Source organism: Falco punctatus (genome assembly GCF_963210335.1).
Source record: "Falco punctatus genome assembly, chromosome: Z".
Lineage (NCBI taxonomy): Eukaryota > Metazoa > Chordata > Aves > Falconiformes > Falconidae > Falco > Falco punctatus.
The window spans coordinates 13,658,760-13,683,562 of record NC_137586.1 but is presented as its reverse complement, the minus strand read 5'-3'; the positions used below and the strand labels follow the sequence as shown (position 1 = coordinate 13,683,562).

The following is a 24,803-nucleotide window of genomic DNA, read 5'->3' as shown; positions in this document are numbered from 1 at the left end:
GATGGGAGACTCCCTTTTTACAAGGAGTCACGTCACATGGAAAAGACAACGGGTAATGGGTACAGGTTGCTCCTGGGAGATTCTGATTGGACATAAGAGGAAAATTTTTCACAGTGAGAACAATCAGCCATTGGAATAATCTCCCCACTGAAGTGGTTGATTCTACAACACAGGATGTTTTTAACATTGAGGTCCCCAGTTCAAGAGAAACGGGGAACTACTGGAAAGGGTCCAGTGGAGGGCTATGAAGACGATTAGAGGACTGTTCCCTTATGAGGAAAGGCTGGGAGTGCTGAGCCTGTGTAGCCTGGAGAAGAGAAGACTGAGAGGGGATCTTAGCAATGTATACAGTATCTTGAGGATGAGTGTCAAGAGGAGGGGGCCAGGCTCTTCTCAGAGGTGCCCAGCAGCAGGACAAGGGGCAATGGGCACAAACTGCATCACAGGAAGTTCCATCTGAATCTGAGGAGGAACTTCTTTTCTTTGAGGGTGACAGAGCCTTGGAACAGGCTGCCCGGAGAGGGTGTGGAGTCTCTTTCTCTGGAGACATTCAAAACAAGCCTGCGTTCAATTCTGTGCAGCCTGCTCTAGGTGAATCTGCTTTAGCAGAGAGTTGGACTAGATGATCTCCAGAGGTCCCTTCCAAACGCAACCGTTCTGTGATTCTGTGCTTTTGCCAACAAAGGTTGGACCAGATGATTCTTGAGGTCCCTTCCAACTTGGTATTCTATGATTCTGTGAATTTTTGGCATAAATTTTGGATCAAGAAAGCAAGCAATTGGTCAAGAAAGGCCATTTCTTTTTCATTGTATGCAGATAAATGATCTTAGCATGTGTAAATAGTTGAAACTGAATATGAATCAGAGTTTCACCGTCATATGAGCATATGTGCAATAGCAAGAATACATTATCAAAGATACGACATCTGCTTAAGATTTTTACAGTTGTAACTGTTGAAAATCTTGGCACACTAGTGTTTTTGTAACTGCAAAAGAGTATAATGTGAAAATTGAGTTAAATGCTGAAACATTATAATTTGCACACACCTCAAGCACGGCTTCAAATTGCAAAGTATTTCATTAAAAGAAGGGAAATACATAGCATGACTAGATAATGGTAAACACTTTTAATGTCCCAGATGCCCTGGTTGCATTATGTATCTGTTTTTAAGGTGCCTGTATTTTGCAGTAAGTTGTTGCAAGAAGAATAATGCTTATTCATTTGAATGCCATTCAAAAATGCCAATTATTAACAGTGTAAAAAAGCTTCACATTAATTTCATTGGTGTAGATATATTTTTAAACTGTAGTTAGTGGAATGAATTTTCAAATGTAATCATAAGGTAAAAGATGTTGTCAAATTCATGATATCTTTGGAAATTTGGTTAATTTAAATTGTTGCTTTATTGCAGTTTGTCTTAAATCTTTACCACTTGGGAGGTTTCTTATGTGCTTATTGCAAAGTTATATTGAAAACTGACAGAGAACATGTTTCTATCATAAATTCTTTATTGTGTTTAAAAAACAGACATCCCTTAACACAGCTAGGAATGACTTCTTCTGATAAGTAAATTTTCATGAGTGAGGTGTTTTAGTAATTTTTAAAAATAGTCTTTGTTTTCTGAAGTAATTGTTAATGGGGATCTAACTACCTCCTATGATTTAGTACATCATGTGTTCTAACAGTAGTGGTATTTGTAATATATTAATCAGCCTGTTTGAAAACACTGAATTGTTGCTATGAAGGAGAAAAAATACTCTATTTGTATAGAAATAATTATATTAATAAATCGGCAGACATAAGATAATTGTCAGTTCTGTTCTTAGGTGAATACACTGATCAACAGCCATGCCCTCATGTATTCAGGCTTACGCAGTGTCCAGATTACCTGTGAGAGGACACTTTTTTTTAATTTGGGTATTTTATATTTTGTAAAAGCTTGACCAAAATTTTATGGCTGTTTCAGGGACTGGAATTTGAGAAAATGAGACTCTTTTTGTTGGGGTTGTTCTTTAGCAACTTTATGTTGGCACCTATTCATTTTAAATCTACTTAGTAATGCTATCCTGAATTCAGCCTTACATGAAAGGGGTTGTATGTGTTCTTGCACATGCATCCACATGAATGTTCTTAGACTTCATACTTCTATTTTTAAAATTTGTATCTCATTTAATTACCCAAAAGTTAATTTGTAAAAATTTTTGGATGAAATAAGGTTCAATTTCTTTATTTAACTCTTGAAATGGCACTACAAAGGGATCTAAATTCAGTGCAGGAATGTTTGTTTTTCTGAATGCATGTGAAGTACCCTTACCTAGCCCTTGCTGGCTTCAGAGTTGGAACCTTGTCGGGGCCTGTTTTTTCTCCTCGCAGAAAATTAGTGGAGTGGCTGCAAATAGGACTTTCAGAATTTTATATACCAAAGTAACTAGTCCCTGGTGTAAGCTCTCTGCGCAGTTTTCATTGAGATAGAATAATTTGAGGACTTGGCTAAATAAATAAATGGCAGTGGGCTGTCAGTTGCTAATATACAAATTCTGAGCTCAGTGAGGTGGGAATCCACTGACCTTTTTTTTAATGTTGCAGTGGAGTAGTGGAGTAACCAATGGTTGCTTTTTGAGCTCTGAAAATCTCAAGAATTCTCCTCTGGATTGTACTTGGAGATCCCTGGTGTCTCATGCTCACTGAACGCTGGGTGTTTGAAGTAACAAGTTGATAAGTGAAGTCAGATTTCATCCATAGTGTTCGTTGCTGACCAGCAGATACTCTTGCCCTATTTCTGTGCAATTTGTAGGACAAGTAATTTAAAGTGTGTTTTGAACACTATTTACAAGTTCATCTGACTAAATCTGGAATACTTTCAACAAAGAAATAGGGAGGACAGCTATAAAAGAACATAGCGGAAATAAGGGATATGCCTGCACAGCATTTACTGTGTGCTTGAGCTAGTTTTAAATTAGTTTGGTTACTGCTAGTACAAGTAATGCTGAACTTGTGTGAGGGCTATGTACCTAAGGATTTACCCCACTCCGAACTGGAAACGTTCAAGGTCAGATTGGATTGGGCTCTAAGCAACCTGATCTAGCTGAAGATGTCCCTGCTGATTACAGGGTGTTGGACTAGGTGATCTTTAAAAGTCCCTTCCAACCCAAACCATTTTATGATTCTGTGATGATTCCCAGCCAGATTGCGGCAACTCTTGATGAGTTCTTTGCTACTATTGCTCTAGTCCTAACAGTACTACAGTAAAAAAAGTTAAAACTAGCTTTGGTATGTTTAAGCAGTGACTGTACCATAGGCTAATGGTGTTCTTGCATCATATTTGATGCTCCATATTAGGTGATATATAATATAACTGTCTTGCAAATCGTGCTTTTGGGAACTGAATGTTGGTGTATTTATTCTGTCACTATTTAGTCTATATATTTATTTGCAGCTAAAGAATGACAATTAATGTATTTCGTTTTTATATCGCTTTCTGAATTACTGAGCAGTTAAGGTATACTTCCATTTCATCATAATTTCCACAATTTCCTCTTCATCTCTGAACACCAAAAAAATCCCCCAAAACGCAAAGAAACCCACCCCAGTTAAGTAGAAATGTTTGAATATCTTCATGTCAGAGGTTCAGACCAATGAAAAGAATCCATGCAAGTTGTAATGAACTTAAGTGGGAGTGAAAGCAATAGCTACTTTAACACTGTGTCAGTGTTAGATTTCTTAAAAGGTATGGATAGCAAAAGGTCTGGTCAAACTTACTACTCCTACTAAATCTGTAGGTCTGTTTTTTCAGGCATTTAAAAATATACATATTCTGATACTTATATTGTGAGTGAGTCCTCTGCACTCTGCTTAAGAAAGGTGCATCTCTTGGCAGTGAAGTGAGAGAGTATTTTTATGAGGGAAGGTAAAAGATATGCAACTTCTGGTCTGTGCTAACAGTGACACTTTGGGCAAACTATGATGTATTTTTTTATTTAGGTACAACAACACGTTAAGAAACAATAAACATCATACTACTGTAACTCACACTACTGAAAATCATGAGATTTAATTTGCCTTTATCTTGCAAACAAGCACTTGTAAAATAGTCATTAACAGTGTTAATGGGGATGGTGGAAAGCTGCTATCTTTTCAATATTTATTCTTACTATTTTGAAACATAACCATGACAATGATTTTTACATTGAAAGTATTAAAAAAGTGATTGCTCTGATTTTCTGTACTTATGGTAATTTGTATTTTATTAAATTTATCTTGAAATACTCTAAATGTTATGTGAAAAATACAGTATTTTGTTCCAATTTTAATTATTGCTGTAATTACTTGCAATCTGAGAGGCTTTTACAATACTAAATAAGAGATTACTTTATGAAGGAAAGCTTTTTATGAAAAGGCTTCTTAAAGAAATCAGATATATCCATTAGAGACAAATGTAAGCATATTAATTATTAACAAAAACACTACTTAGGGTGTGTATATATATAGTCTCCTAGCTTTTAATTTTTCTTTAAAATTCAGAAAATGGTTCGTTTTTTCAGAGCAACTTACTTGTGAACCTTGTACACTTTCTGAAACTCTTACATTCCTTTTCCCTAATGGGCTCTGCAGGAACACGTACTGCTTCGCAGCAGTTCTCTAATACTAGCTGTGCCTCTAATGAAGTAGTCTAGTCTGAAGCTGAGACACTCCTACACCATTTGATTATGTTAACAGAAACTCAGCATTCCTAGCAAAAAAAGCACTTTGAACTAGATCCCTTTCTAATGCATTAATTGCTGTCATTGTTCACATTGCATTGTATTTGGTGTCTTGTTTCATTCATATGGTGAGCCCAGTCAGGTTTGTTCTTGGTTTCTATTAAAGTGCACTGGAATGTATGTATTCTTCAGCATGCTTTTGTGTGTGCGTGTGTTTTAGTTGTAATTGGCAGGCAATAATAATATGCAACTTCAGTTGTTTCTTCAGGGTAATGTTATATTTGACATATTCCTGTGAATTATAATAGTTCCAGAGTGATAGCTTAGCTATCACTGTAGGAATTTATTAATTTCCATAGAAATACCTTCTATTTCTATAGAGGTATCTGGAAGATAAGGGAATTAATTTCTAAGTATAGGTTTAGTAATAGAAGATCTTCATTGTCCAGTGTAATATCAAGATAGGCTGTAGGAGTGCTGCTTATGGATAGACTATCTTCTTTTGCCTTATGATACAAGTATGTATGCATAATACCTTGTTTTGAAATTCACTGAGTTACAAATTTTTCTCTGTAGTGTTCTAAATTATTGTACTGGATATATTTTTGAAATGTGTGTTAAAATATCTAGTCAAAGAGTTAAGCTGGCATGAAATAAATAATTTCTGCACTGCATTTTTCCTGGTGTATTTTAGATATTCATACCTCTGAAGTGTTTTTGGTAGTGATCTTTTAGAGAAATTTGATCTATTTCTTATTTCCAGGTAGAAATTAAGTTTTAGAAGACAGTCCAACCTTGTTTCGGTCATCTTTTTGCATCATCTTTAAAAAGCAAAATTGAGAAGAAGCTTGCAGACCTGCACATGTCATTGTCAAGAGTCCAGGGATGAGACTTGGACCCACATGTGGGGCCAGTACCTTTACTGACAGCTCACCCCAACTGTGGAAGCGCAAGCAGCTTCTGCGGATGCAGGGAGAAGAGCATCCAGGCTAGCTGAAGGTGTGTGCTGTCTGGAGGAAGCCTGTGAGGACCCTGTACGCTCCTGAGGCTGACTGGGCACTGGGTGTTTTTGTGGGGCATAAGATAGGATGGAAGGTAGGGCTCCTACACCTCCCTCCTTTCCACAAGCAGTCAAAGTAGGACATAATTCCTTCTAGACGTCCCCCACCATTGGTGAGAATAGAGGCAAGAGACTGTTTCTATTACAGCTGTCAAGAGACTGGCCCAGTGAAGGAGTTAACTCTGTCTCCTCTTTTGCTACTTCCAGATGTATCTTCTTTTGTCTTCCTTACAAAGAAAAAAAAAACACCACAAAACAACAGGTGAAGGAAAAAAGAGAGTTGGGTTTTTTTTATATATATTTTGTTGTCTCTATGCAGCTATAGTAGCAGGGTGTGTTCTCAGGTTTCATTTTACATTCTGATAAAGTGGCATTGTTCTTGAGAGGTACAGAGGAATCTTCTGGATAACATAAATAGAAAAACCATTCCCTGGAGCAATTAATCTTTTTAGCATATTATAATATTTATAACCACTAAGACTAGGTGATTCCTATATTTGGTATATTTATTGTTTCCTGTAGTTAATCTGTAACTGCTGTTTTAAGTGAGTTGCAGGAAACACTTTGCAGACCAGTCTGTGCCATCAGTGTGGTAGGAATATCTTGGGACTGTTAGTAAAGACTTCTCCTGTCACAGCTCTTCTAGGACTATCACCACTTTCTCTTCTGCTGGACAACTAAGTGTCTTTTCTGCATCTTTCTATCTGTTTTTAATATATGTGAATTCAGAATAATACAGTAAATGAGCGATGCATGCAGATGTTGAAGATTAGTAACCAGATGTTCAGTTGACCGTACTGAGCCATCTATCATAATCCACTGGGTGGCATTTATTCTCTTGATGGGACAGGAGATAGGAGTAGCAGAACGGGGATGCATGGATTGAGAGCAGCCCTGCAGAGAAGGAGCTTGGCAGTACTGGTGGATAAAAGGTGGGACATGAGCTGGCGATGTGTGCACACAGCCCAGAAAGCCGACCGTACCCTGGGCTGCACCAAAAGCAGCGTGGCCAGCAGGGCGAGGGAGGTGACTGTGCCCCTCTGCTCCGCTCTGGTGGGACCCCACAGGGGTACTGCATCCAGCTCTGCAGCCCTCAGCGCAGGGAAGACTCGGACCTGTTGGAGTGGGTCCACAGGAGGGACACAAAGATGATCAGGTGATGGACCACCTCTCCTATGGGGACAGGCTGAGAGTTGGGGTCGTTCAGCCTGGAGAAAAGAAGGCTCTGGGGAGACCTTACTGCAGCCTTTCAGTTCTTAAAGGGGGCTTATGAGAAAGCTGGGGACAGACTTTTTAGTATGGCCTGCAGTGATAGGACAAGGGGGTAGTGATTTTAAACTAGAACTGGATAGAGTAAGACTACATGGAAGGAAGAAATTTTTCATGAAGAGAGCAGTGAATCAGTGGAACAGGTTGCCCTACCACAGAGAGGTGGTAGATGGCCCATTCCTGGAAACATTCAAGGTCAGGGTGGACGGGGCTCTGAGCAACCTGATCTGGTTGAAGATGTCCCTGCTGATTGCAGGAGGGTTGGACTAGGTGACCTTTAAAGTCCTCTTCTAACCCAAACCATTCTATGATTCTAGGAATGTTACATGTATATTTTTTTTTCCCCCAAGGTGGTTTGGATGTTGAAGTGAATCACTCAGCACAGTTAAGCAGCCACGCTTTTCCTCCAGACTTACTGTGATGCTTAAGCCTGACTATATAGTTCAGAGGATGGGAGTTGTCCTGTATTAAATACTAACTTTCCATTATTCCATTGTCAAATTTCTGTTTGCTCAGAGAGCAATATGAATTCTGTTGTTTAATTGTCAGTGGTTGCTAATGGAACTACCTTGCATGCTCAGTGAATTTTAAGTCTTGTGAAATAGCATTTGACTGACTGAATTACCAGGGTTGTGAATTAACCTTGCTCTGCCCTTCTCACTTCATCTGTGCCACTCTGGTGCCATGGTGTGCCTGCCCCAGTGTGTTGTTTATCCTAGTCTGCTCTGCACACGGTGGTAAAGATCTTAACCCTTTCTCTTCATAAACGTTGTGTCTTTTGCAGCATCTTGTTATGTGTTGGTTCATTACACACCATTGTCCTCAGGTTTTTTGAGAGCTTTATCAAGAAGCCAAAGTTGGCCAGTGCCCAACTTGGACAGAAGACCTAATTTCTCTTTCCTTCCCAGGGAACATGATCTGAGCTGCAAAGAAAGAATCAGTTCATAAAGAGAGGTCAGCTATTGGAGTGGTTTAGGAATGTGGGTTATGCACAAACCCAAGAAAAGCTCTCAAGTTCCTTCCACAGGAACAGCTTACCTGGTTAAAGGTGTGTGTTTTGACTTGGTTAGTCAACATCAAAGGAAAGATATGAGGCAGTGCCTGGACAGGCTCTGTGGAAACCTGCTAAACCTTTGAAATCCAGGTGAACTCTTACAGTTAAACAGTTCATTGCAAAAGAAATAATTTCCAAAGCTTGGGGAAGGTCATCTATTCCAAGTAAACTTCGCAAAGGTCAGATGCTAGTGGGAATTCTTGTGTGTTCTATGTTCTTGTCCCCTAGAGGCTGGCTTCTTCCAGAAGTACTAGTACTCCTGTAAAAACATCATGCTTTTAATTTTTTTACATTTTGCTGTTTTTAAATCTATGGGAATTGAGAGGAAGATGCAAATGCAGCGTACTACTCTTGACATGTTTCAGTGAGCAAGCAACAGCTTTCAAGACCAGCGGTTTCACAAATAACTAGCATGTCTGTTGCAAGAGGCTAGCACTTGTGGCCACCAGTGTGACACAGCATCACCCCCTTCAGAGGTGACTTGCGTGTGTCACTGTGTGTGGAAAGGAATGAGGCAAAGGGAACCCAGGGCAGAGAGAGATGGGACAAAGGAAGTGGATTGAGAGGCAAACCAAAGCGTGGGAGAATATTTGAGCAGTGGTGACAAGGAAGGTGTGAGCTCTGCCTGCTCCTGGGGTGAGTTTACACATTTTACTGCTCACAGTCTCACCTCAGAATTCCTGTAAGAAATCTGCTAGTAACATGCTGATGGCTGGCTGCCGAAGTCAAAGCATACATAGCTTTGTAGAGAAGCGATGAAAGCTTGTGTTTGGGCTTAGCACTGTATCTAGCCCAAGTACAACTCATGGCTTGAAGTTAAGAGTACCCTGACAGAGGGAGAAGGGAGAGAGGGAGTTGGGGGAGAGATTGAGATCGTGAGCAAGTGTGGTGCAATTCAGAGCACCAAAATAAAATAATCTTGGATTATTGCTTTTCAGAGACAGTTCAGTGGTAGATTGGGAAGACATAGACATTCGGAGTCAGGCTTTCTTGACTAATGCTTAAAAAACATCTTCACAAATTGCCAGGAACTTGACAGCTCTGAGTGATAAACGTTGCAGAGGCTGTGGCTGCAGGCTTGAATGCTGATGTGTTGTAAAGCGATAGCCAAGCCAGTGCAGAACAGCAGGACTGGGATCTGCAGGCTCAGGGTCTGTCCCAGGTGCCCACAGAGGTGGGAGGCCCCTTTATCAAGGGGCCAACTGCAACAACTTCAGTGAGTGTCCCACTAGTTCTGAGTGATTTGGAACAAATTTAGAGCTAGAAATAAACACAACCTTAAAAACACTTCCAGAAAATGGGATGGACTTGCTGCCTGTTTAAGCAGACATCTGTTGAAATGCTGCAGTGGTATAACCAGATGTTGAGTCACCATTTACTGGGAATGATGACTACTACCAAGTCTTAGGAGTTACAGGCTTGATTCCACTGTTGTTGAAATGAAGATGTTCTTTGTCACTAATAGTACCAGACCTTGTCTTATGTGGGAGCTGTTAGATGTCTGAATGCGCTAGTGTATGTGAATAAACAACAAATATGAAACAGTCTTTCCATTAGCTATATATTCTAGCTGTTGGGGTCCATAGCTAGTTGATCCTCATGAGGAGTCCAAGCTGTAACGTTCATAGAGTGGCAACCTTGAGCTTACCAACCACAGGGCAAGGTGACACTTCCGTTTACTTTGGGGTAGGTAGGCTAAACCAGTATTCCTCTGGAAGAACATGTTCAGCAACAAGGCTGAGAGTAGCTGGCTTAATGTCACCATGAGAAAAACTGAACTTTTGAATTTTGCTATGAAGTCTTCTACCGCTTGCAGAGAACATTAAAACATGCCAGTCTGTGAAGTAATTCCTTGATTCTGACGGCACCAATGTTGGATTCAAGCAGTTGTTTCCTTGGATGCTTGTACTCTTGAGATATTTTTTCATACCTCTATTGCTTTAAAATTAAGAACTCCAACAGTCTCTGCTATCTGCCACACAATCAGGAAGGATGGGGTAACAACTGTTACCCCATGTGGGTTGAGAGAATTGTTAATACTTTTTTCAAAAAACCACATTCTATATAGACAGATTTGTGTTGGATTTGATTTTACCTTCTTTGCTGATATTTCCAAATTTGGTCTTTTCCTGACTTTCTGGTATCAGTGATCTGAGAGGCACAAAATTCTTCATATGGGTCCAGAAGTCCTCAGCCAAGTGAGGATGAAATACTGAGACACAACCCATAGGACTGTCCGTCCCAGCTTGTGGCCTGGTAGCAGCAGCGAACTCTGATACAGAGCACATCTTAATTTTTCTACAGCAGAGCAGGAGGATTAAAATCATCAACCATGTTATGCCAAACTTTTCCTTCAAGGAATTGAGGTCTTTGAGCACAATATTGGTGTGCCAGTTAATTCATCAAACTCGGGTAAGTACTATTTGTATGGGAAGAAAAGCAAGACCCTTTAACTGGGTGCTACCGGTCTTGAGGATATTAATTGCTACTTCCTCATCAGATCTATAAATTGTGAATTATTTAAATTTTAATGGTTTAGAAGTTCACAGATGTGGTTAACTTTTCAATTAATCCTGTTAAAAAGAGAAACAGAGAGTATTAAAAAATCTCATGCAGTAATACCTCTGGGTTAAAAAAATATCCTTGATGCGTTTTACCACTGAAATCCATATCGGTAAGAAGAACTTTCAGAGCATGTCTGCAGAAACAGGAACATGTATCTTGTTTCAGCAGCCTCCTTGGCAGCTGTATGTGTGACTGTCCCACTCATCCCATCCCACACCACAGCACACTTCTGGACTGCTTGCTTCTTTGTTTGTGATGACCATGGGTTGCTTTTCAAGAAAGCAATGTCAAGATAAGCATCACAGTGCCTGAAATAGCCTCAGCATAAGAGTGAGGCAAAGTCCTGCCTCCCAGGAAACCATGGACAGACTTGAAAAATTCTAGACCACAGATTATGCTGGCAGGCAAAATCTGTTTAAGTATCTATCCCTGTATATAGCTAGCTGTCCACACCAGCCACTTGAGAAACATGCTGCTGCGCTTTAACCCCATCTGGCAACTAAGCACCACACAACCGCTCGCTCGCTCTCCTCATGGTGGGATGGGCGAGAGGATCAGAAGTGAGAAAACTCGTGGGTTGAGATAAAGGCAGTTTAACAGGAAAAGCAAAAGCTGCACATGCAAGCAAAGCAAAGCAAGGAATTCAGTCAGCACTTCCCATGGGCAGGCAGGTGTTCAGCCATCCCCAGGAAAGCTGGCTCCATCAGGCGTAACAGTTAGGGGGAAGACAAACACCATAACGCTGAATGTCCTGCCCTCCTCTTTGCCCCAGTTTGGATATATCTCAGCATGTTGTTCTATGGTTTGGAATATCCCTTTGGCTAGTTTGGGCCAGCTGTCCTGCCTGTGTCCCCTCCCAACTTCTTGATCCCATGCAGCCCCCTTGCTGGCAGGGCCAGAGAAACTGGAAATTCCTTGACTTAGTATAAACATCACCCAGCAACAACTAAAAATGTCAGTGTCCTATCAACATTGTTCTCACACCAAATCCAAAGCACAGCACTGCACCAGCTACTAAGAGGAAAATTAACCCTGTTCCAACTGAAACTGGGATACTTGTTCTTCACCATACAGCTCCAAACTCACCAGATGCCTGAGCTCAGTGTGGTGATCCTTTCCTCTTCCTCATCAGTTGAAAAGCCTGTCCCCAGAGTAATCTCCTAGAATTTACACTGATTTTGGAACAAGATTTGGACTAGAGCAGGATTTATCAAGAGGATTCCCCCCCTCCCCTTACTTGCCACAGTGAAGGACTGGACTGAGCTCTTAGCACGGGCAGGAGTTCAGCATTTGTTCTGTTTTGGATCCCAGCTGTAACACTTCAGAAGAGCCAGATGTCAGGAATCCCTAACTCAAGACATCATCTCTTCCCTGAAGACTTCTCTACTGGGAAAGTCCTTGGACTAGACAGTCGATAAGAATTTATATTGTGCTTTGTAAACTTTGCAAAGGAAATGTTGTACCACCCAAGAGTTCCTTCAGTGCGCTGCCTGACTTCCAAGTTACACCTTAAGGCAGGTGGCTGATGCCTTACCCCCACCACCCACAGAAGATTTCTGACACTGATGACCAGGGATGTCCCAACCAAAAATCCAAAACCTTGAGAGAAAATGTCATACTGCCTAAATCAGAGACGCATTGTGTCTTGTGCTTCCTTTTGCTTCTAATGGCTCAGTTTGGGTAACAGCCTTACGTTGAAGTGTTGGTGACAGAGAACTACGCTGGCCTGCATTTCATGCCTAGAAATGTTTTGTATTTTACTCAAAGCACAATATCCATGAAGGAAATCCCTGGACTTGAAATGGCAGGACTTAATTCTATGAATGCGTTTATCTAAAATCTGTTTTATCTTGCAGCATTAACTTTGCCGAGGAATGATGTGGTAAAGAAAGGACTGTATGTGCATGGAGAAAGGAGAGAGAACTTCCACCAAAATGCCTTTTGCAGCCTTACTTCATTATTTAATATAGTATTCAAGAAACCACAGGCTGGAACTGTGAGGAATGCTGATGGGTTTTGCAGATAATCCAAGCTGCTTAAGGGACTGTACACAGAAAATACCAAGACTCTGTACCTTCCCTCCACAAACCTGTTCATGTTGCTGGCAAGGCCTCTGTTATACTCACCAGTGCAGTCCTGGCCACCAGAGTACTTGGTACCTTGGTAAGGATTAGACTCCTACTTTAACCCACATGATATTACCCATATTTTCAAAGGGAAGACATTTTAAACATACTGCCTTTAAGTCAGCCTGCATTTCTTTTTCCTTTGTACTCTTTGGAAGCTAAAATTAACCTCTTCTTCAAAAATGAGGAATAAGCAGCACTTGTTTTTCACAGCTCTGAGGGAAAAGGAGGCAAAGAAGTCACAGGTCATTCTAGTTTGAATCCCAGTTGTGACAAAGTCAAAGAACAGCTAGATGTCAGGTACCAAACCTCTCAGAAAGGTCCTCTGGCTGAGGGTCTCTGTGTCCTCACCCTCCCATTTTACCCTCTTTGTCCCTAATTAAGGAACAGGCACTGATTTGTGCCATGTAATGCCAAATCCTCCAAGACAACCTTAGAGCCCCACATTTTCCAAAGGTCCAGGACTCTCTGTTTTCCTTTTGGCTAGCGAAGGTCTGGTTCCTTGTACACAAGCAGGCACTGGGGTGGTAGTGCAGTTAGGAGTGTTCACTTGACGTTTGTGTCAAAACATTGCTGAAAGCAGCCAAAACAGTCTCAGGACTCTGCTCCCAACTTCTTTCTTGATGCTACATGCCATTCAGTGATGGCCGGACAGGGCTATGCCAGGTCAGCCATTGCAGGCAGGGAGCAACACCAGGCGACGTCAGAGGAAGAGCTGGACTGGCATGCCGAAGGTGCTGCTCGGAAGCACCTCTTATGGTCAAGGATGCTGCAGTGAGCAGCTCACCGTGGACTGCAGCCTAGCACTGCAAACTTTATCCTTGGCAAAGGCAACTGGTGGTGGACACAATGCACCGTTACTTGAGCTTACATATTATTTAGACTAGTAGTATAATTAGGATTCATGTTAAACTTGTAATGTTCTATTCTGAGAAATGTTTTGTAACATTTTGTTTTTACTATGTGAGCTGGTTTTATTGGGTTTTTGTTTTGTTTTTTGGGGGGTTGGTCTTGGTTCCTTGGGTTTGTTTTTTGTTTTCGCTTGGCATCATCAAAACAGCCATCTTTGGGGACATCCGGATCATATGACTGTACAAAAACTTGTGAGGTTTCATCCATCAGAAGATAGTGACTTCCCCCTGTAGATAACCAACATGACAGATTATGCAGCTTCTGGGTAGATAATGTTAACAAGCATTATCTGGCTTCAAATGCAGGAACAGTGTACCAGAAACACAGCAGCAATTGTAGTCTGGTTGCTTGTTCATATAGAACTACTTTTTCATATAGAACTACTATAGGACTACTTTTTTTCAGTAGCGTAAATCCATTTGAGACAATATGACCAACTTGGTTTTAGAAAGAACAATTCTGCAGGCAGAAAAACTAGTTTACAAACAATTGAGTGCTGACTCGTGCCAGTATCCCAGACCTGACGCTGTGTAAATGACTGCTTCCTGGTTGCTGCTAGTGGTTTGTACCGTGGCAGGTTCCCCATCAACATCAGCGTCCGTAAGGGGGATACACAGAGTGAGAACATTAGCTAGTGTAAATGGTCATGACCCAGGTGACTAACTTCAGGGAGAAGTATGAATACAGGATGCTTCACCTCTGTTGCCTCAGGCCTGAATGCCCATATTAGATGCCACACTCCTAAAATCAGCAGGAACTTTGCTAGGGAGTGAAATCACAACTTGACTAGTGGAGAAGGTCTGGAAACAAAGGAGGCTCTGTAACATGTTGTAACTTGGCCTGTGGAGCTAGGAGAGTTTTGGCAATCCTGCTACCATTTCTGTAGCATGGGGTGTGCCTACTTCTCTGCATTCCCCTGTTGGATGTCCCCTCCAGCATGTGCCTGCAGAACTGTGCCACCGTAAAACCCTCCCCGGTCCCTTCCCACACAAGCCGCGTAGATGTCTGCTGCACTGTGCAAGCTGGGGTCGTGAATGATTGCCCGGGAGCTGTGGTCGCCTTCTCCTGGTTACACTCCCACCTAACCTGCAGCTAGGCAAGAGCACGTGGGTTATTGAGGAAAAGCTTGTGTACAAGTAGGGGGAGTTAACAGATTTATTTTTTCCTAGCATTGTTAAAATTGAGGTCAGACACAAGGAGAACAAAGCTTGCTGGTGTGAAGGAAAGAGGATGGCACTGCTAGAGCATATTTCCTCACAAGCTGGACAGGAGGATCTTTGCTGGAGGATGCAAATAACTGATGCCAAATCTGCTGGGCACAACCAATGCATGCTATCACCTCTATTTAAAACCATTCTTGGTTATATGCTAAACAGGGGTCAAGGGTCAAGTAAGTGGCTTACACAAAGACATGACTACCCTGCAGCCTGTATCACCTGCCTAACCTGCCAGCTATGAAAAAACCCACCGTGCCATTTCAAGGGAAATATTCGGAAGGGGCAAAACAAGCCTGGGACAGACCTCAACTCTTAGATGTGAAAATAACCACACACAACGTAAGAGTCAAACTTCCCGTTAATGCAGTTTGCACCTGGCAACGTATGTGACACCTCGGAAGGAGAAGGAGTTATGTTCCAGCGTGCCTTTTGGCCCCTTGCTAGGAGCTGTGTTTGAGGAGCCCCTCGTGTTCACCTTTCCTCCCTTCTGTTGCACTCAAGGTCTTGTTTATGGGCAAAAACAATACCTTACATATAAGTAAAGCCAAGAATTTATTGTTAATTGCGATCTGAAGAGTCTATTATTGCTAATCCAGATTCAATTGTTAAAGGAAAAGAAAATATAATGCAGTTAAAATACTTCAATATGTATCTTGATACTTCAAAAGTATCAGTAATAGTATTAATAATACAGTTAAGTAACAAACACCTAGTTTTTATCCATTTTCTTGGGATTCTCTTCACCTTTCTCTTGTTTCTCTGGGTCTTAAAGTCAGCATTTTCAGCCTGCAGAATTAGTTAACACTGTAAATCTGCAATTTCTGGTGACCTTTGTTGGGAATATTGTCATGCTGATGCTCTAGGATCTACCTGAGGTCTTTTGTCTGCATTTCCTAACGTACATTTACACCTTTCTCTTTTTCTCACTGATCTGCAGCTCCATGTTACAGCTGAATTTACTGTATGTGGTGAATTTCACATACACTGAAGGCTATTTCTTTGTTCTCTTTGGTACAACTAAACCCAGTTTTGTCCAGCTCCAGGTCTGTATTTCTCTAACTGACCATTGATGAGGAGCTGTGGGGTCTCCAATGCCAAACCTGTGACCCAGCTTTTATCACTGCATGCCTGTTCCGCTCTACACTGCATGCTGTGTCTCCGCTTCGCAAGTCCTTTGCAATTGTACCAGCCTGGTATTTCTCAACTCTGTATTGCGTTAGTCATAAACATGTCATTATACATAGCGCTACTGCTTATTGCTGCTATTTATATAAAACTGCACCGTACAAAGATAAAGAAAATTGAAAGAAATTACTATAGGCAAACTGATCAGCAAGCCCTCGTTCTGAAGCTCTGCAAACTTACTGCAAAGCTGGTTGCCTGCTGCTTGGAAGTGGCAATGCCAGATTACAGGGCTGTACTGCTGCACTTCCCAGGATTTCTTGCCTGCCTCTCAGGGAATAAGGCATACTATCTTGTGGAGTCCTTTAAATATTTGTGATGTAGTACATCCAATGCAAGTCTGTATGTCTCTAGTTGAGTTCACCAATGAAAGAGATTACCCAGATTTGGAAGTTTTGGAGATCAGTAGCTATGACTGAAGCAGCAAAGCAAGGAAGCAGTGCATGGTTTTTTTAACCTCATGTGTCATCCTGCACTGAATTAAGCCTTTGTTGTGCAAACACATCTTTCAGGACCTTTCCTGCCACTAGTACTCTGCTACCAAACTGGAATCACAGCTTTGAACCATTTGTCAGGATCATCATCAAAGACATGAGAAAGTCTTGCTTGTATGTTAATCCTTTTAGCTCTGATTTTCTCATTTCAGTGGTTCGTAATACACGGGGGTAGTAAGCAGATGGAACTAGCTGACATGGCACTACTTCATGTGAATTCTTTAAAAAAGGACTTTTCAAGTAGTATGTGTTTGTCTGAAGCTTTGAATACCACTGTAACATAGAAAAAGCATAGTATAGAAATACATCTCTAATTTCATTTCCAAAACTTCTGTGTGGGAGAAAGGAAGCCTGTAGGACTGAGATCGTGTGCAGCTACTGAAAGGAATTCTCTGTATTTCAATCCATGTTAAGAAGCATGAAAAAAAACCAGAATTTTAAAACTAGTGTAGACATTTTGATTTTAATTTTGCATATGAAAAGCTAGAGAGGAGAGATGCCTGTTTATATTTTGAATTGGACATTATGATTTACCTGGAACTCTGTTGCAGAAAGCTTTTTCACCAGAAATTTCAAATGTGTTTTTGCCTTAATTTACATGAAAAGCAAATGCAGTATTGCCTTTGAAAGGGAAAATCCATGATATTCTTCTCCTCACCTGAAAGCAACAGGTGCTCCCTCCCTATCACCTCAAAGCGGGCGTCATAAGGATGTGATTTTTTTGCTAAAATGGAAATGGGCTACAGCATCTGAGCCTGTTATTTAGGTCTCACTGATATCTGAAAAACACTAGTTTTATTGCCAAACCTCAGAGAAAGCAGGATTTAGCAGTTTCTCCTAGTCAGCATTTACAAAGCTGTGGTCCACAAGCTCTAGCTGGAGCCTCCTGTCTCAGTGGTCTGCTTTCTCCAGTAAGGAAGAACATCGCCAGACTGTATGCTGGGTGATGACACTGGAAAAAACAATTCAAAAGCCTGACAACAGGGAGTCAGGAGATAGTGGAGAAGGGATATGTCTTCAATTTCATCCCACACGTGTGCCCTGTGAGAGCTGTGGCCTCAAACCAGTACTGCAGGCTGTGATGGCAGATTCCCCATCTCTCTGCTGAGCATTGTGAATGCCCATGAGAGCCTCAGTCCCTTGGAAGCTTTGGGGGAAACAGACATAAAACTCCCTTGGGCTTGCCTGGAGGGTGACAAAGGCACCTACACATGTCCACTGCCTAGGTAGGGAATGCATGCACTTATTTTAAAAGAGACACTTTCCCAAGAGGCCTTAAAATTAGAGACTTAGGGAGGTATACCAGGTGCTAAGAAGATTTAATTCCACCACAGCTAAAAAGTAGCATCCTTAGAAAGCCATGTCTGATGATCTAGCCTGGAATTACAAACCAGTAAGTCTGACTCCTACATCAGACAAACAGGGAGAAACTAGTAAAGGAGGAGTGTGCTTAAATATTTTCTTCTTGCGTACGAGCATCTGAGCTATGCAGGCACTTGAGTTGGTTGCCAGCAGTGCCGCTTTCAGCTGGAAAGTGTTAGGGCCACGCCATGCCTCTGCTTCTCCTCAGGTGTTGGTCCTACATCCTGTTGGATGTCCCCTCCAGCATGTGCCTGCAGAACTGTGCCACCATACAACCCTCCCCGGTCCCTTCCCACACAAGCCGCGTAGATGTCTGCTGCACTGTGCAAGCTGGGGTCGTGAATGATTACCCGGGAGCTGTGGTCGCCTTCTCCTGGTGTCACTCCCACCTAACCTGCAGCTAGGCAAGAGCATGTGGGTTATTGAAGGAAAGCAAAGTCCCAGAAAACCTGGGTTAAAGCCCTTGTCATAAGGTTGGCAAGCTTGTTTCCAGAGGCAGTCTTGCTAAACTTTGCCAACCGTGTCACCTCTTGCCTTCCAGACCTCATTCATCAGTGAGGGTGCCCCGAAATCTGGACGGCTGCTTGCAACACCAGATAAGACCTACAGGGTATGACAACTCAGCACTTGTGGTATTTGTTACTGTTAGATTTTCACAAGGGCCGAATGTGTTAATGGGTTCAAGAAGAGGCTAGAGAAACTCACGGAGAATAGCTCCATAGGTGCAACTTCCAGTGCAGGCAGCTGTGAAATGGCTGGACACTGGAGGGCAGATGGGGGATAGAACTCTACAGGCATGCCCAGTGCTTATACCCCAACGCTGGCTGCTGGCCACTGTGGGGATCAAGAGGTTAGGCCAGCAGACCTTTGGGCTGACCCAAACAAACTGTTTTTTAACTTTAAGTGTTCTTACAGTGCTGCAATTCTATAGGAGGGACAGCTAGAAGATAATTCAATTGCCTAAATGCCAGCATCTGGCACTGTTAGGGTTCTGCCATCCCTTCAGCTCCTCTCCAAGGAATGCTCAGGTAAAGTTCTGCACAGCTCTGTGCAGATACCTGGGGCGTCCTTGGTGGCTAAAATGTCCCTAAGCACATACGGTTGGGCTCTCATTGTTTCTGGGACCAGCTCAGAATTGGTGCAGGGGTGGGGGGTGAGGGCTCTTCAAACAATGGTACTTTTGAAGGAATTGAATGTTCAGGTTCTGGTGGTCACAAGCCACAAGGTTTTGGGCACTGCAGCATTAGGAAAGGGTAAATGCCAGTACTTGTCATTAATCTGTTTTGAGATCTGCCCCTGGGTCTTTAGTCTGTTGACTCATCTCTGTACAAACCTGCTGTTCACAGCCAGAGAAAGAAGATATTTGCTGAGGCAACAGTGCCTCATACACCAAGGTGGCACCATCTCAGGGCTCAAAATGTGCAGAGGAGCCTGACAACAGCTAATCCTTCAGGGTGACTTAAGTCACCCCTGAAGGGAGCAGACCATGGAGAGAAGGGAATTTGGGACACTACTAAGCTCTCCAGACCAACAGTGTAATGGCCGTGTGCTGATGAGTAGAGCGAATGAGAAGGTGGCCGTTGAGGTAGGTAGCCCCTTGCTGAATCGTGCTGCCATGGCAAGCATGCCCCAGCAGGGAAAACTATCTGACTCACACGCCACCAGCAAGTTTCTGGAAACAGGAACCAAAGCAGTCCCTGGTAATTTGGAGAGAAAGCTCTAGAGAACAACAGCAAAAAATACATCCTATTTGTGGTTATTTTAGTGATGGTACCACACAGACCGAAGCCATAGCTGCAGTCAGACAGGCTCCATGGGGCGACAAGCAAAGCATTGCCCCCACTGGCAGCTAACACAGCTTCTCCTCCCCACCACCTCCAGCTGCTCCCGCAGTCAATGCTTTGCCCATGTCCTGGAAGAAAGAACCTCTGCCCTCTCCTGTGCAGCTACTTCCTTGCCACCTTTTTCCCTCCTACTTGTGCCTACATGATCCCATACACCTGTAAAAATCCTCATTTCAGAGGCCTGGCAGGCAGGTCAAAAAACGATCAAGGCTTCCCTTCTTGGTGCGTGTCTGCACCAAGGGCAGAGGCTTCACAACCGCTCCCCCTTCCGCAGCCCATTCCAGCACTTTGTGATCATCCTTAGGGAGGCCTCTTTGAGGAGCAGCTAGCTGAGATCTCCTCTCTGGCTTTGGCTCCCTTCTCTTTGTCCTCTTCACTGAGGACAGATTGTTCTGGTTTTTGTTGCAACAAGCTGCAGACTGCTTTCCTGTTCTTCCTTACTCCGTCCCCTCTGCAACGATGAAGCACAGCTTTTCAGCGTCAAAAGCTATTTGATCCTGCTAAACACTGGATCCAATTAACTGTTCTCTTCTCTGAAGAAAAGAGAAGGGGCTGAGCACAGAAATTTCTCATGCATGTCAGACCTCCAGTGATTGTTTGACTGTGGTTGACAGGAGCTTGTCAATATTTTTGAGAAATGTGAGAGAATAAAAAAACTCAAACCCCCACAACACTGGGTTTTTTCCACTTTGCCTGAAATCTTTAAAAACCTGAAGTTTCATTATTTCAAGGTGGGGGATAAAAATAAATGATATTTAGTAAACACTAGTTGCCAAACCTCTAAAAAAGCTGAAGTGTCCAGTGTTTTCATTTTCCCTTCTCCATCTGAAAACAGATCTGTGGTAGATTCACAAGAAAAAAAAAATATTTCAAAATAACTACCCTCTTCTCTGGAATGACCCTGATCTCAAATCAACTGAAAAAACTTGTCAAGCAGCATGCCTCTAACAGCAGGCATAGTGCTAAAACCAAATAACATCTGCTTGTGCTTCCCCGGCGTGAGAGGACAAGGTAAAGGCAAGGAACGCTGAGGACGTGTAGCTGGGCCGCGGGATCCATTGGCCAGGTGCTGCCGGCACTGTGCACTCTTTGGGCTGGAAAGGCTCCTCAGCTTGGAGCGGTGAGCTGGTGAGGGTCCCTGCGGTGGGGTCAGGCCCATGTGGAGACACTGGACTGTGTCTCCTGTGAGCAGAGCTGGGGACCATCCCCGGAAGGCAGGTTGGACATGACCACCCTCTTTGGAAGGAGTCCAGTAGCATGGGCATGGTCTGCATATGCCAGCTGGTCTCAGCTCTGGAAAACCATCATGAGCACAATTAATTTCAGCTGGATGACTACAGACCACATGGAGACAGCATTTTTGGATATAAATGCATCGTATTTAGGTTACAAGTTCAATTTAATTGGATTATAGCTTGGTTTAAAATCAGAATACTTTTCCCTTGACAATGTTACTTACCCCATGGGGGTTTCTTTTTTGGTGTATATGAAACTTTCTCAGTTGTAATGGCAGGAAAAACCCTAGAGGCTTGAGGCTTACTCTGTAAGATTAGTCTCCTTTGGTGAATAGTGTTCTGATGCTTCATGCTTGCTTGCTTTTTTTTTTTTTTTTTTTTTTTTTTTAATATATCTGCTTATTTAGTTGTATTGAAAATTAAAGACCCTGCTGATTCCCCTACCAAATGGATGTATTCGTAGCTGCATTTCTCACGGATGGACAATTTACGGGCAGTGATGGTCACAGGTCACAGATTACATTAAGAAACACAGCTAGTGTATGTAAACTAATGAGAAAATACTCAGTGGCTTCTCTCTTTGAGACACTTCTTATAATGCTTATAAAGCATTTCCTTTACCTTATTTCCTACCCAAATTAAACAAGAAACCCGAATTTTTGGAAACTTAGACAAAATCTCAATCTCTGTCATGAGTGTACAGATTATATTAGATCTCATGGGTTTTTCTTACTAGATTCAGGCCATTTCTGAACCACAAATGAAACAGACAGTTCAGGCTGTTCAGACTGAACAAAACCAAGAATCAAACTGGTATGTATTCAGAGCTAGTTAGAAAGCGAAGAGGAAAAACTCCACAGTTCTGATGAAATCTTTCTCTCTTTTATGATAAATTCTGCATTCATTGAGCTCTGCTTACAGCTTTGAGCACAGTCACAGAGCAGGTACAATCAAATAAACTTAATCACAGCCTGATGCAATCTGAGATACGTGAAAGCACATTAATTATTGGTCAGGTTCGTAACTCGTTAACCAGCTCAGACATGGCACACTCCAGTTTTCAGAGGAGTATGTAGAAGGTAGAGTGAAAATCTGTGTGTGTAGGTGTATGCCTGGGCTCAGTGGCAGAGGGCAGGAAAGGCAGCAGAAGGCAGTCGAGCATCCACATGTTAAATTAACTTATTATTTTGCTTTCAAGAGCCCATCCTTGCTGTTCTAATCTACACGCACCCCTCTGAAAGCCAATGCCAATTCTGCACCTGAAGAACTGCTTTACTCAGGTGGAATGCCAAATTGCAAGGGCCGAGTTGTTCAGCGAGAATCATCTCTCCATCTCCAGTCCTCAGTACTTTTGCAGGGTACGTTTTGCCTTTGCAGGGTGTGTGGGAAGACAACAGGGGCAACTCCTCTCGTGCTGGCAATCAGGTGGTACGTGCAGCCCCTTATCTATCCTGTGTTCCCAGGAATCCTCTGGAAATCAATAAACAACAAAGATACCAGGAAGGGGGATGTTACCTTGTCACAAAGTCAATATTTTTGAATCACTGATTGATTAAATAAGCATTATTTCCTGCTTGTACGTTACAATCACTTGCTAGATGAGAGATACAAAGTGTATACAAAGTCTTGCACAAGCTACAGTTTAGTACCAGGAAGTACCTGTTGATGAAAGATAAGCAGCCGTCCAGGATGCGAATGTGATTGCCTAAAATAATTTTTTGCTTTTGTCAGGAAATGATGCACTTATTTGTCCTTGCTCACTGTTCTATCTATCCATGGCCAGAACTGGGCTCTTTCTCTCCATTTCCGACTGGCTCTTGAGCCAGCTTGTACAAGCTGCCATCAGCCCTGATCCTGTGTATTCAAGATTGCTGCTGCCCAAGAGGGCCAGGGAGCATAACCTAGGCTATATTTCACCCCTGATGAGCCTATCAATACATTGACTCCTTCTCCAAGTGTTACACTGTGTCACTGATAACGTTTGTGACCTTCTGCAGGCAGAGTTCTTAATAGCTGTGTCTAGGCAGAGAGCGATTTTTCTGCATCATATGGATGTTCTACCTTTCCAGTTTTCTTCTTGCTGTGGACGAACACAGCCTCAGTGTCTCCCTGGAGGCTCTCATCATCAGTCGGTCTACAAAATGGCAGTTAAACAACAGGAAAAAATACACCACCAACTTGGTTTTTAAGAAACAGAATCAATAGGCTTTTACTCCTGCTGTGTTTTGAGTAAAGGATTGAACCAGCAAGTTTTTCAACCCTATCAACTATAGAGCAGAGAAACATCATCAAAACACAGCCATAGCCAAAGCTGGCACGGTGATGCTGCACTGTCCTGTGAGCATCCCCAGGTATCTCGGTCAGCACAAGGTGTATCCCGCTGTCCCCCACCAGCCAGTGTGGGCAGAGAGAAGAACTAAGGCGTTGATTTAAAAAGAGGTTAAAGAAAAGGACTCTTGCAACCCAACGGCAATCACCTAGGGAAGCAGTGTAATTGCAGGCTGGGCCAGCCAGACACCAGTGTCACCTTGGAGACCGGCTGGTAAACTCCAAAAAAGCAGGGGGGGCAAGGCAGCCTGGTGTGTAGGTGTGTAAACAAGTCAAACGAGATGGACGAGGAAGCTCTGCTGTGAGCTCAGGTCCCTTCACCCCCTCCACTTGCCACCCGATCCCGGTGAGAGCCTGGGAGCTGAGAGGCAGGTGGGGCACGACGCTGTCCCAGCCCCCCGACACCTCCCAGGTCCTGGATAGAAACCCCGGGTGCAGAATAGCATTGCAGGTAAGGGATTTTGTCTCTTGTTTGCTAGCTTACGCTGAGCTTCTCTGATCAGTTGAGCTTGTGGTTCAGCCAAGAGTAGGGGATTTTTGTATACATATACCATTTAATATATTTTTTGCAATATATATATGGGGGGGGGGGGGGGGGGAAGGCAAAACAGCGAGAGCAGTAATGGCCCACATGCTAGAAGATGGGAGTCAGATGATGCTGCGGATAGTGGAGGGGCACAGGGGAGGCTGCTTACAGTAGGGTCAGTGGGGCTGGGGAGCCAGATTTTTAGGGAGGTGTTAAGATGATTGCCAAATACTCACAAAGTTTTCAAGCTCTGAATAATTTAATGAAATTATTAGGAAGAAACCCAGTGCCTGCCGTCAGTTTAGGCCACTCGGTCTACTCCCAGACTCTGAGCTTTTCTGCTCAGGAGTGGTGTGTGACCCATGCGCTTGGCCAGGACAGGAGCTCTCAGGAGCCTGCAATGATCCGGAGGGCCGTAGGGGTTTCTGCCTGCCTCGGGGGGGTGTTTTTCAGTATTTTCACAGGAGGCTCTTGGGCTCAGCTGAAGGATAACGTATAAACAAATGGTGCTGAGCTTACATTAAATCTGACCCTCCAGGTTTAAGCTTCAGGCTTAGAGGGGTATAAAAGGATCTGGCTGCTGAACAGCCTAAGGTTTGCCTGGAAGAACCCAACTTAAAATTTCAGGTTTTGTATTTGTTAGTAAGAAATGCAGGCATTTCTGTTCAGCCTGCACAACACAACTTTGCCCATAGAAACGAACAGTGCTGAGAATGTGGGGTATTGTAATTGCTCATAGCCCAGGCTGTTAGGCAAAACAAAACTCTCTAGCATTCAGAATTGAATTAACCAGCCCCTTTTTCATTTCACCATGTGAGACATCTGATGATCTTGAAGAGATATAAGAATTAAAAACATGCAAAATTATGGCTATGACCTTTTCTTGTTTTATTAATGGTTATCATTACATAACACATAAGTTATACAGA

General features: G+C 42.7%; 1 protein-coding gene across 1 annotated transcript in view; it reads left to right on the top strand.

Annotated features, from left to right (window-relative positions):
- Positions 1–36: 36 nt before the first annotated feature.
- The window catches only part of CAPSL (calcyphosine like), a 76,100-nt gene continuing 51,333 nt past the window's right edge, over positions 37–24,803 (top strand). Inside the window, exon 1 of the mRNA XM_080372157.1 lies at positions 37–23,799. The gene's annotated coding sequence lies outside the window, so the exon portion shown is untranslated. The remainder of the gene's footprint in view (positions 23,800–24,803) is intronic.